The sequence below is a fragment of the Drosophila melanogaster genome, chromosome X (assembly GCF_000001215.4).
Source record: "Drosophila melanogaster chromosome X".
NCBI lineage: Eukaryota > Metazoa > Arthropoda > Insecta > Diptera > Drosophilidae > Drosophila > Drosophila melanogaster.
In genome coordinates, this window is record NC_004354.4 from 21,643,754 (window position 1) to 21,656,840 (window position 13,087).

At 36.0% G+C, this 13,087-nt stretch overlaps 1 long non-coding RNA gene across 8 annotated transcripts in view, besides 5 other annotated features; it reads left to right on the top strand.

Annotated features, from left to right (window-relative positions):
* Nucleotides 1-5,026: part of a mobile genetic element that runs on past the window's edge.
* Nucleotides 1-11,786: part of a mobile genetic element that runs on past the window's edge.
* The window catches only part of lncRNA:flam (flamenco), a 158,841-nt gene that overhangs the window by 11,863 nt on the left and 133,891 nt on the right, over nucleotides 1-13,087 (top strand). Inside the window, exon 2 of one of the 8 annotated variants that reach the window (NR_167805.1) lies at nucleotides 12,068-12,953. The exons of the other annotated variants lie outside the window; for them this stretch is intronic. This is a non-coding gene — a long non-coding RNA (flamenco). The remainder of the gene's footprint in view (nucleotides 1-12,067; nucleotides 12,954-13,087) is intronic. 8 annotated transcript variants of the gene reach the window in all.
* Nucleotides 11,791-12,314: a mobile genetic element.
* Nucleotides 12,627-12,919: a mobile genetic element.
* Nucleotides 13,026-13,087: part of a mobile genetic element that runs on past the window's edge.

The following is a 13,087-nucleotide window of genomic DNA, read 5'->3' on the forward strand; positions in this document are numbered from 1 at the left end:
GCCACACGCTTGCTTGCTTGCATCTGTTGTTATGCAAAATTCTTTGCTGAAGTCTGGGTACTGCAAGAGTGTTGGGTTAATTAGCTGAGATTTTAAATGTATGAATGCTTTTTGACATTCATCTGTCCACTCGAATGGAACATTCTTTTTACATAATCTTGTTATGTGCCGCGAATAGTCGGCGAAATTTTTGATAAAACGTCTGTAGTAATTGCAAAATGCTACAAAACGTCTAGCGCTGTCCGCATCATGTGGAACTGGGTAGTTCTGAATGACATCATATTTTTTGTCATCCGGCAAAATTCCTTTGTCTGTGCATTTGTGTCCCAAAAATGTGACTTCATGCATGAAAAATGAACATTTTTCAGGATGTAACTTTAGGTTGTATTCCCTGCATTTACCAAAAACTTCAGTGAGGTTTTTAAGCATATGTTTTTCGGAACAACCTATGACTATTAAGTCATCCATATAAAGGAATGCTTGAGACGGTTCTATTCCGGAGAATGCTATAGTCATCATTCTTTGGAATGAATTAGGCGCTATTTTTAAGCCAAATGGCAATCGCGTGAAACGATATGAGCCATTGCTGGTTGAGAAAGATGTTATATCTCTCGAGCCTTCATCCAGTTCGATTTGATGAAAACCTGACATTAAATCAAGGCAGGAGAAATATTTTGCTCGACCAAGTTGGTCCAAAATATCATCTATTCTCGGTAGTGGAAATTTGTCAGCTAAAAGTTTCTTATTAATTTGGCGATAGTCTATTACTAATCTCCATTTCTTTTTATCAGAATTCGGGCTTGACTTTTTGGGTACTAATAGCAAAGGGCTATTGTACTGTGAAACTGATGGTTCAACTATTTTATCTTTTATTAATTTCTGAACTTGGGCTTGTATTTCTTCCACTTGACTATGAGGACTTCTATAATTTTTCGTGTATACTGGCTCATCATCTTTTAATCTCAACTGTTGTTTATAAAAATTATTAACTGTTATAGGTTCTGATTCTAATGCAAATATATCTATATATTCGCTGCATATATTTTCTAATTGTGATTTAAACAATTCGGGGAAATTTTTCTTTAATTGAGATAAGACAGTTTTATTTCTGTGTTCACTATTTGCCTGAACTACATTGTAGTTCGAAAGTGGCTCATATTTTAGAGTGTCCATATTGACTAATTGGTCGGAATCGGTTGTATTTAAAATTCGGACAAATGTATTACTTGATGTTGCGATTGTATTTGCAACATAAATACCAGTTTGAATTTCCTGGTTTGGAATTAAAATGTTATCATCTTTTGATGATACTATTAATCTTCGGACAACTTGGGATCTTGCTGGTAATAACGTTGTGTTAATACCAGAGCTGTATGCTATGGGAATATATATTGGAAATTTCAAATTGTTTGGTCTAATTATAAACCAATCTTCTTCTTGGTTTAAATCGATTTGGCAATTATATTTTTTTATGAAATCTATTCCGATTATTCCATCACACGGTATTGGAAAGTTTTTATCTACTAAATGAAAATCGTGTGGGATAACGTATTTACCTGTCTGTATCTCAATAAAAGTCTGTCCTCGAGACTGAATTTTCTGTTGGCCTATGCCTTGAATGTTTATTTTATTGGTTATTTGAATATTAGAAAATTTGTCAGAGTTCTCTTTGAGAATAGAGATATCTGCACCTGTATCAAGTAGAAAAACTAGTTTTACGCCTGTTTTGGCATGAATGAATGTAGAAAATATGTTGAGATTATAATTGATGGTGTATACTCTACGATCTTCTTCTACTGAGTACCTAAAGGCTGTTGCGAGTTTCCCTGTTCTTGGATTACTCGTACATTGGCATTGTTTCTGTTGTAGTTGTTCTGACTGTTGTTACGGCCTCTGTTTCCATTATAACGGCCTCTGTTATAGCCATTATAACGGTTATTATTTCCATTATAGCGGTTTTGATAACCGTTATTCTGGTAACCGTTATTTTGGTAACCGTTATTTTGGTAACCGTTATGGTAGTTGCCTCTAATACTATTGTTATTAAAGCCTCTACCGCGGTTACTACCTCTATTGGCATTTCCGTATCCTCTATTGGGTCTGTTACCTCTAAAGTACATCACTTTATTGATGTCACCGGTAACTCTTGTACTCGTTCTTATGTATGCGCTTATCGCTGCATCCATAGTGGTGCAAGTCCCTGCTTCCAGTACTGTTTTGATACTTTCGTGCTCAGCACGATGTATCATGGTTTCAATTGCCTCTTTGGTGCTTAGACCAGTGGCATGTTCTAGAGGTATACCCTCATCGATATAGGAAGCTTCTAAAAGTTTTCTCAGGCTATCAACTTCAGCGGTAAATTGCGTTGCAGTTTTACCTCTCTGCTGAACTGTTGCTAGCTTTGCTTTGACATTACTGGATGTCTCACCGACAACTACTTTCTGCAATTTGTTTATAATTGCTGGAATTGTCGTTTCATTGTCAACTGAGTTCAAAATTGTGCCAACTATTTTTGACTTAATGACCTCAACTGCAATGTCTTCAAATGGTCCCTTAGCTAGGTCTACCAATTTGATTGCCTTAATGAATCTTTGTAAATGGATCTTTTGCCCATCAAATTCTGGCACTGTGCAGGCGACTTCCCTAATGTAAGACCTAATGGCAGCTGCTTCTTCTGCCATGGTTAAGTTATTTTCGGAGTCGGCTGCGTTATTTGTTTTATCGTCGTTCTTCAGCATTAATTTTGCTGGTATAGTTAGATCGTGAAGATCTTCCTCTTTAATGTCTTCCTTGACTATAGTCCTATCTTCCTCGTCAGAGTTAGTGCTGTCTTCATTCAAATTTATTCTTAGTGGGGTGTTTACTATGGTTGGAATTTCTATCTGGAGACTGAATTTATTTTTTATAAATATTAATTTTTCTCTTAATGTCACCAGTAGGTTCAAAGCCTTAGCACACTGTTTGCGTTCCAAATTCTTTCTATTTTGTTGGATCAACTCTCTGATTTCATTATAACTATTTACCAAGACTTGGGCATTCCTATTGATTGTTACAGCTTGTGTTGATCTGTTTTGCGTTAAGCACTTATAGGATTTTCTGAAATTTTCATTTTGATCTTTTATCTGATCAACAAGCTTTTCCCAGTCCATGCTGTGGTATACTCATAACTTCAAATTTATTCATTTGTATATATTTTTTTTTTTTTAATGTAGATAAATTCAATATTACGTTTTATATTTTTTTTTTATTTATTATTTTTTTTTTTCATATAATTTTTCTCATATTTTCATTCATAATTGACTTTATTAAAGATCTTCCTTAAATATTATCTATACCGTTAGCAGTGCTACGGTATCGTTTCTTAAGACACTTGTTATGCAGTTTGTATATTTTTATTAATGCATTGGATACCATAATTAATGCAATTACAATTAGTATTATGGTTATCCAGAACAAGTCTGCATTTTGGACTTCTACTTTATTTATTACATTGGCTGTAGAGTCCACAGTTTTAGTGTCTATTAGACCCATTTTGGGTATACTAATTTTATATTTTGGAGAATAGAATAGAAAATTTCCTTTGTATATACTTTTATTTTCAGTTTTACTTATTTCATTTGTCTCTATAGACATTTATGTTTGGAATTATCTATTTATAAAATCTTTCAATGTTCGCAAGAGTAAAAAAAAATTGTATTTTACATTGTTGCCTGCCTGATTCTAGCTATGGCTTCACGGGCCATATTGGGTTAACAGGGCATAATAGTATATGCTCCGTTTTACAATATTTCTTACAATTTTTCTTATCTATATATATTTTATATTTACTTTATATTTATATATATTTATTATTATATTCTGCTGTTGATGATGCTCATCAGGTGTCAGCTGGGCGTCGCCGGGGGTGGCACGCTGACACTCCCTCGCTGCTGTCTATTTGTTGGGTGTCAGCTGGGCGTCGATGGTCGCTCACAAGTCCCCAGGCAGTGGGGACTCCAGATTCCTTCGCAGCCAGGGGGGCAGGACTTCTTTGGTTTTGTTAATGCTGGTGCTGGTGCTGGACATGCCTGGTATTTTGGAACTTCATTAATTGTGGGTATATTTTTAATATTATCTGAGTGAGTTTTCTCGAGCTTATGGGTCTTTAATTCTTGCTGATATTGCAACAAGTGGTCTAGCTCTGCATGTAGCTTTAGAGCTTTCGACCAAACCGGTGGCGTTTGCTGACCGTATATTAGCCACCTTACGTGGGCTATACGTTTATTCAGCTTAGTTTTCAAACCGCCACGGTGTTTGCCCATACTCAATAGAACTCTACTCACTCAGATTTTTCCTTGGTTTTTGCAGTTCCATTTAATTAGTCCAGTCTTCTTCCAGTCCAGTGTTCCTTTGTTCCTTTGTTTTCACCAGCTTTGGTCAATTCGTCCAGCGTTGGACGACTGTCACGGTCGCCATGTAATGATGAACTGCTTGTCACGATAACTAGTCGTCATAGTTTATGCTAAGCTATGCTATGCTCTCGATTCGTTAACATTTACACTTGTGTAATGATGAACTCCAATTAAGAACACAAGTCCGTTTTAAGTTTAAGGCAGCCGTCGGGCTGACATATATTTATTCAATTTCTTCTTTTGATTTTAGAGTAGGCAGAAATGGTTCTGTCAGCTCAACGTCTACAGAGTCTCTCCGATTTTTCAGTTTTTGAATATATTTGGACTTAGGCTAATCCGCGTAGCTGCGCTGCCGGGTACGCCAGCAGCGGAGCGGCGTTCTTATGTATATCTTATATATCTAGGCTTATCGGGAGAGCGAGATATGTATGTACGTATGTAATATGTATTTGGTCGGCGTGTGAATGCTGACCATGCACTTATACTTTGTGGCCTTCGAGTGGGTGATCATGTTACATCCGCCCTGGCCTAACTGCGTGCATAAACATAAACATAAACATAGCAACAAAGTGCTGCCATAAGTTAATATGCTATTTTATTTAATTGTTCTTAATATTGCATAGGCACATACTACAGTAGTGTTAAAACAGTACACAAAATATTGTAACCATATGTCCCAGTCAGTTTTATCTACTGATATATATGAACGAATGTACTCATTGAAGGTTCGATGACTTCTTTCAACGGTACCTAATGTCTGGTGGTGGTGTGCTGTAGACGTTATATTGTCTATTCTCAGATATTTGCATAAGTCGGCTATAATGCTATTCTTGTATTCTGTTCCCATGTCCGTAATGAACGTCTTCATTGGACCGTACTTCAGAATGAATGATTCAAATATAGCTTTTGCGACTGTATTTGCATTTTTGTTGGGAATTGGTATGGCAACTAAATATTTTGTTAAGTCACAGATTAGAGTGACTGCATATTCATTACCATTTTCCGATTTGGGTAGTGGACCTATAGTGTCTACTATCACTCTGTCGAAAGCGCAAGTTGGTGTTTCCGTTATTGTAAGGGGTGTTTTTGTATGCGTCGTTGTTTTAGACGTAAGGCATTTTTGACATTTATTAACGTACTCTTTGATATGACGTGTCATATTTTTCCAATAATAATGTCTTTTAATTTTTGCTAGCGTTCTTGTAATGCCTGTATGACCTCCTTGAATTGGATCGTCATGGTATGTAAACAGTATCGCTTCTTGATCTTTTTGATCATATATTTGGGTCACCGGCTTGAGTAGCGCTACTCTCAATATTTTCAATAATTTATTGCCCATTTTTTTAAAAGAGTCTATTGAAATTGTTTCAAAGATCTTTTCGCTCGGTGCCACTTTGAGTTGGCTGATCTCATGTATACCGGCTTGTGTTTCAAGCCTTTGGAAGAACTGACCTAAGTCTAGAATTCCATTGGTGTACAGATCGCTAACATCAATTCTTGCTATAACTTTATTTCCATGTTTGAATAAACATTTTGATTCAGTTATTCGCAGAGTCACTACTTTTCGTATTTCGTCATTATTAATGACTTCATATACGTTGGGCTTAGAAGCGTTAACAAGAGTTTCTTCTTGTTTATTTATATTAGTATCTGCGCAGATATTTTTCTGTTTACTTTGCTGTCTTGTAGTGACTTTTAGTACATTTGCTGATATGTCTTTCAGCTCGTTTATAGTGATACGTGACAGTGCATCTGCCACAAAATTATCTTTTCCCTTTAGGTATTCTACAGTGAAGTCGTATTCTTCAAGCTCTAGTCGCATGCGAGTTAATTTTGAATTGGGATTGGTCATAGAAAATAGATATGTTAAAGGTCTGTGATCTGTTTTGATTGTGAAATGTTTGCCATAAATGTATGGTCTAAAATGGGTAATTGCCCAATGAATTGCCGCTAACTCTTGTTCCGTTGTACTCTTATTGCTTTCCCCTTTTGTAAACGAACGTGATGCATAAGATATTGGGATCTGAATTCCGTCTCGGTTCTGGGTTAAAACCGCTCCACAAGCTTGTTTACTAGCATCCGTTATGATGCAAAATTCTTTGCGAAAATCAGGATATTGTAATAATGTGGGGTGCATAAGCTTTTCTTTAAGGTATTCGAATGCGTTTTGGCATTCGCTTGACCATTCAAAAGGAACATTCTTTTTACATAATCTAGTTATGTGCCGTGAATAGTCGGCGAAGTTCTTTATAAATCGACGATAATAGTTGCAGAATGCTACAAATCGTCTTGCGCTGTCCGCATCGTGAGGGACAGGATAATTTTTGATGACGTCATATTTTTTGTCATCTGGCAAAACTCCTTTGTCTGTGCATTTGTGACCTAGGAATGTCACTTCATGCATGAAAAATGAACATTTTTCCGGATGCAACTTTAGGTTATATTTCCTACATATATTAAAAACATCAGTTAAGTTTTTAATCATGTGTTTTTCGGAACATCCTATCACCATTAAGTCATCCATATAAAGGAATGCCTGAGAAGGTTCTAAACCAGAGAATGATATAGTCATCATTCTCTGAAATGAATTTGGTGCTATTTTGAGACCAAATGGTAATCGCGTGAAGCGATATGAGCCATTGCTTGTTGAAAAAGATGTTATATTTCTTGAGTTTTCTTCAAGTTTTATTTGATGGAAACCTGACATCAAGTCAAGGCATGAAAAGTATTTAGCTCGACCTAGTTGATCTAAAATGTCATCAATTCTAGGGAGTGGGAATTTATCAGAAAGTAGTTTCTTATTAATTTGACGATAGTCAATTACTAATCGCCATTTCTTTTGTTCTGAATTCGGTAATGATTTTTTCGGAACTAGCAAGAGTGGGCTGTTATATTCAGATACAGATGGTTCTACGATTTTGTCGTTAATTAATTTCCCTACTTGTTTTTGAATTTCTTCGATATGGCTATGCGGGCTTCTGTAGTTCTTAATATAAATGGGTTCATCATCTTTAAGTCTTAATGTTTGTTTATAAAAATTATTTGTTGATATTGGTTCGGTTTCCAGTCCGAACACATCACTATACTTTGTGCATAATTCAGTTAATTGACTTTTAAATTGTTCTGGAAAATTTTTCTTCAGTAATGATAGTACTTTTTCGCTTCTATCTTCTAGATTGGTATTATGAATGTCATAATCTTTAAGATTTTCATATTTGATTTTGTTTACTTTGACCATTTGGTCGAAATTAGTGGTATTTAGAAGTCGAATATATACATTTTTTGATGCTGCTATTGTATTCGCAACATAAATTCCATTATGTATTTCCTGATTAGGAACGAATATTTGATCATTTACGCTATTGATGTCTATTTTCCGAATAACTTGTGATCTGGCTGGCAGAAGAACTGTATTGTTGCCAGCGCTATATGTTATTGGGACATATATTGGATAATTTAAATTTTGGGGTCTAATTATAAACCAGTCTTCACTTGGTTTGAAGTCAAGTTGGCAATTGAATTTTTTTATAAAGTCAATGCCTATTATTCCATCACATGGTATTGAAAAATTTGAGTTTACCAAATGAAATTCATGTGGAATAATATATTTTGTTGATTGAAGATCTATTAGGGTTGTTCCTTGAGACTTTATTACACCTTGGCCTATGCCTTGGATGTTTATTATTTTGTCATCCTGAATTTTGAAGTTATCTGAATTAACTTTTAAAAGTGAGATATCTGCACCAGTATCAATGAGAAATGTTAACTTGTTATCAGTTGAATTATTGTAAAAAGTTACGAATATATTAAGACTATAATTGATGGAATGAACTCTAGCATTTATTGATTGTTTCCTAAAGGGGTCTGTGAGTTTTCCGACGTGTTTTGCGTCACTCTCACATTGTTGGTATTGTAACCTTGGTTGGAGTTGCCGCGGCCTCTACCTTGGTTTCGGCCTCGTCTTCCTCCACGGTTGTTATAGTTATTACTATTATTGTTGCCTCGGTTGTAATTGTTGCCATTTCTGCCGCGATTATAACCTCGGCCCCCTCTATTATTGTTATTTGCACCTCGTCGATAATAGAGTACAGTGTTACTCTGACCTGTTATCTCCGTGCAGCTGTTTACAAATTTAGATATGGCATCATTCATGTTTGTGAATGTGCCTGCTTGCATGATAAGTTTTACCTTATCAATGGAGCAATTTTTCGTCATGGCCTTTACAGCTGTGGTAGTGCTGTATTTATTGGCAAGAGTTTGGCCTAAACCTTCACTGATATAGGCGCCTTCAAGAGCCTTTGTCAGTTTCTCCACCTCTTGGGTGTATTGGTTGGCCGTTTTACTCTTTTGTTGGAGACTGAGAAGCTTAGCTGATATAACTTCTACCGATTCTCCTTTAACTGCACTTGACAGTTGGGTAATGATTGCAGCAATTGTCTGCTCATTACTTATGAGGTTTCTTGCATGGCCTTTAAGTTTGGTTTTTATAACCGAAACAGCTAGAGACTCATGCTCACCTTTGATTGTATCTACAATGTTTAGAGCATCTATAAAACTTGTTAAGTTTTCAGCCTTACCGTCAAAGTCGGGTATAAGCTTTGATGCTGTATTCAGAAAATCAATATTGGACTGTGCCATTATGTTTTCTGTTTTAAATTTTTCCTGATTAGTGTCTTCAGCTAATGTTAATATAGCTGGAATTGTTAGGTTTAGTAGGTCTTTATCCTCGATGTCGGTATATTTTTCTTCCGACTCGGTGACCTCTAAATCGATTTCTTCTGGTTCTATTGATTCAGATTGTTCGTCTGTATCAATCGTTAAAGGGGTATTTAGTATTGTTGGAATTGAAATTTCCAAACTAAATTTCCTTTTAACTGCTATCAAGTTTAATCGAAGTTTGATTAATAGTCTTGATAACTTAGACCAGTGTTCAGAATTAAGTGTTTCTCTATGTTCGTATATTAGTGTTCGTGCTTCATTAAAGCAGTCGACTAATGTAGATGCATGTTTTTTAATTGTTTCAGCCTGTATAGGCCTATTGGGCGATAAGCATTTATATGTCTTATCGAATTTAGTTTTAATATTTTTAATTGTTGTGCATATTTCATGCCATTCCATGCTCTAATTCTTACGAACTGTTATTATTTCTGTTGACCCTAGTATTGGGTTTGATATTTCTACAACTTCTGCGATAACATTTGGTATTGAATTTAATACCATGATTTCTTGTTCTCTTTCCAACCCGAACATTGGAAAGAACTCGCAGTTGTAGGTGTTAATGTATAATATTTGCAACTCGTAAAGGCTTACGGGTTGCTCGGCAAGTATAAAATATAGTCTACTTGCGAAGTGGGGGTCTCTACTTAATATTTCATTTATAGTATGTTTGATATTCTTTTTTTTTTTTTTTTATATATATATGTAAAGATAATTTCTATTTAATTGAATATTCGAAATTTGTACGCAGGGTACTACTTTAGACCTTATCTAGGTCCAATGCCTTACTCAAGTATTTCTTCTTGAGGCATCTGTTATGTAGTTTGTACAATTTCGTTATCATACTCGCACATAGCAGTACTACTATTATTATGAGGAGTACCGTAATTATTTTAAGTTCGGGCTGTGATACCTGAACTGTATTGATTACGTTTGCGGTGGAGTCCGCTATATTGGAATTTTTGTCTAACATAGTAGACAGTTCCGAAATGATTGTCTTTAGGGGGTCTATCTTCGGTATGGAATTATCTTTAATGCTCATTCAATTTTAATGACATGTAATATAATTGTTTTACTTATTAGGTTTCCTAATTTTATTTCTAATTTTTGTTTGATTTGTGTAATTTTAAATTGAAGAGAAAATTTATTTTAATTTGTGTTGAATATTTTTATATATTCAATGAAACGTTTTTTTTTGAAGTATTATATATAATGTTATTATATATATAATATGAAAAATAAAAATCTATTTTTTCTTGTATTTTTAGAAAGAAAATTCTCTTTAAGAAAGTTATTTTTTTTTTTTTTTTTTTATCCATTTTTAAAATGTTATTCATTTAAATTTAAAATGTAAAATTTTATTTTTGAAATAGAAAATTTAAAGTTGTTAAAGTTACACAAATTATTTGCAACTGAGTATATATACTCAGTGGCAGAGACATGGAAATTTGATAGTGCTAATGTGGTTGGCTCACAAGTCACAATTTACAATTCAATAGGATTTTAAAAAAAAAATCTCCAACCACATTTTTTAGTATAAAGCCTAGCATAAAGTTTTGTTAGTATTTTCAAGCAGCGGTTTCCCGCCTCGGCTTGGGTTTATTTTAATTCTAGGGCAAATTGGGGCATTTGCATTTAAGCAGCCCGTTTGCGTGTCTTCGCACTTTGGCGAAGTTCTTGTTCAATGGCTTCCAAACGCTCTTGGTAGCGTTGTCGTGCTGATTCTTCTTTTGCCAACTGGGTCATTTCCTTGACCAGTCGGCGTTGTTGTAGTAGTTTAATCCTCCGTCCTGAGCGTTTGTGCTTTCGTAGTTGTTTCTTCCCCTGCCGTGCCCGGTACTCAGCTACTGTGAGTGGGCGTGGTCCATCGGCGTTGTTTAACCGCAACGCTTCCTCTAGCGTTGGCTGGTCCCGTTGCACTTGTGGTTGTGCATTGGCGAATTGTGGCTCGTCTGCCATCAATCGCCGCTTGTTCTTCTGTGTGTGCTGTGTTTGCGTGTTTTTGTGCGTTTTTGTGTGTGTTTTTGTGTGTTTTTGTGCTTTGTTTGTTTCAATTGAACATATATTTGCATTTAATGCGTCCAAGTACTACAAGTACATTTTAGTTATGTTTGTGTGTTCACACGTTGAATATAATAGGCACAAAATGTTGTTTTTTTTTTTTTTTTTTAACACAAACACAATACACGATACATAATCACAATACACAGAGGCACAACACAGAGGCAGACTCGAGACCATGTCACGGTCGCCATGTAATAAGTAATAAGTAATAGCTCAGTGTAATAGATATTGAATAGCTCAGAGCGTCTGTTCCGTTTGAATCGTTTTATTTGAATGAATTCCTATGTTGCTGTCTTTGGGTACAGCTACCCGTACATGGTGTTCTTACATATTGTACATATTGTATATACATATACATGTGTATGCAGAAGGCATACATCTGTTATGTATGGCTTGACCACTTGAGCTGCTAAGTGCATGCTCAGCATTCTCACGCTCCGCGATCGGCTTATGTATAAGCATTAGATCGTATTTCATTGGCTGGAGTGTTTATGTAAGTGCATGTGGTCTTTGATGTGAATTATGTTTATTTGTGTTTGCAACAAAGTGTCACAATGTATGTACGTTACTTATATATATGTAGAGTAGAGTTATAGTGAGGGTAGATACACTACAATGTATACCAGGGACAGTTGTTTATTTGTCGTAGCTCGGGATTTTGCGTTACATGAATACGTTTATAAATAAATTTGGTTGCAATTCCCCAAATCTCGATCCCGTATAACCACATCTGTACGATACACAGCTCTTTTGCACCTCATTCAAATAGTGTTTCCTCTATTCATGAGCCATCTCAGCTGTTGTGATCTGTAACCACATTTCTTTACTGTGTTTTTGAGTTGCGGACCAAAGGTGAGCCGTTTATCCACGGTTAGCTGCCTCTCTGCTGTCCCTAGTGTTATATACAAATGCGATGTCATCTGCATAGGTTGCCATAAGAGCCTTCTTCGAAGCTTCCATGTGTCCGAAACTCGGGCCAGCTCATTGAAGATAGGAGGAGGAGTAATTATTTCTCACCGTGATTTTAAATTCTCGTCCTTCCAGATATGACTTAAAAATACAGAAGTAGGGCGCAGGGAGAAGGGTATTTATCTTGCATAACAATCCAACATGCCATACTTTGTCGAAGGTCTGTTGCATATCGAAACTAACCAGTTTCCTGGTATGTTAAGTTTATAATATTTTACGCCAATTTCCGCAAGCCGGTGGCTTCACAAAACACGACGGAGTAACTTTTAAGAACTCTTTATTGAGTAGAGCAAGTGCTGTTGCTTATGAGGGTAGAAAAGAACTGAATACAAGTTAAAGTAAACGTTTGTTTATTTTCACGAGAAGATATTTAGGACCGGCCAACTCCGTTGCTGACTCTGCCATCGTCGCTCCCACGGAAGCGCTCAAGACGCGGATCTTGCGTGTAAGCCTTCGCAGATTGTTGTTGCGAATTCTTTTGATGTTAACTCATATAGACGTTTGAACTGTTATGGAAATGCAGATTATTTTTATGTAATCGCACAAATTTTTTAAATATTTAAAGCTCTATGTAAATGCAGTTTGGAGTTTGGAACAGAAGCTCACTTACATAGTTTGTGTGTAGTATTGTGGATTAGTAATCCGTTAGTTGGGCGCCAATTATGAAGAGTAAGCGCCGCAGGGGGTCTCTCGCTGCAGTCACTGGAACCTGGCCGGTTGGTCGATGGATGTATCTCTGGAGATCGGAGGTGATAATTCCCAATTGATGAATTAGGATGGCTTCTGGCCTAGAGACTCAGATAGCGTAATTAAGTAGATATAACGGCGCTTGCCGGAATTATATTTTTATGAGCTGGTAGGTGCTCTTGGTTCGTAGTCGATCCCCAATGTGTGCTGATTTTGGGTTCAGTTAACCCGCACATACAATACTTATATCTATGTATTCT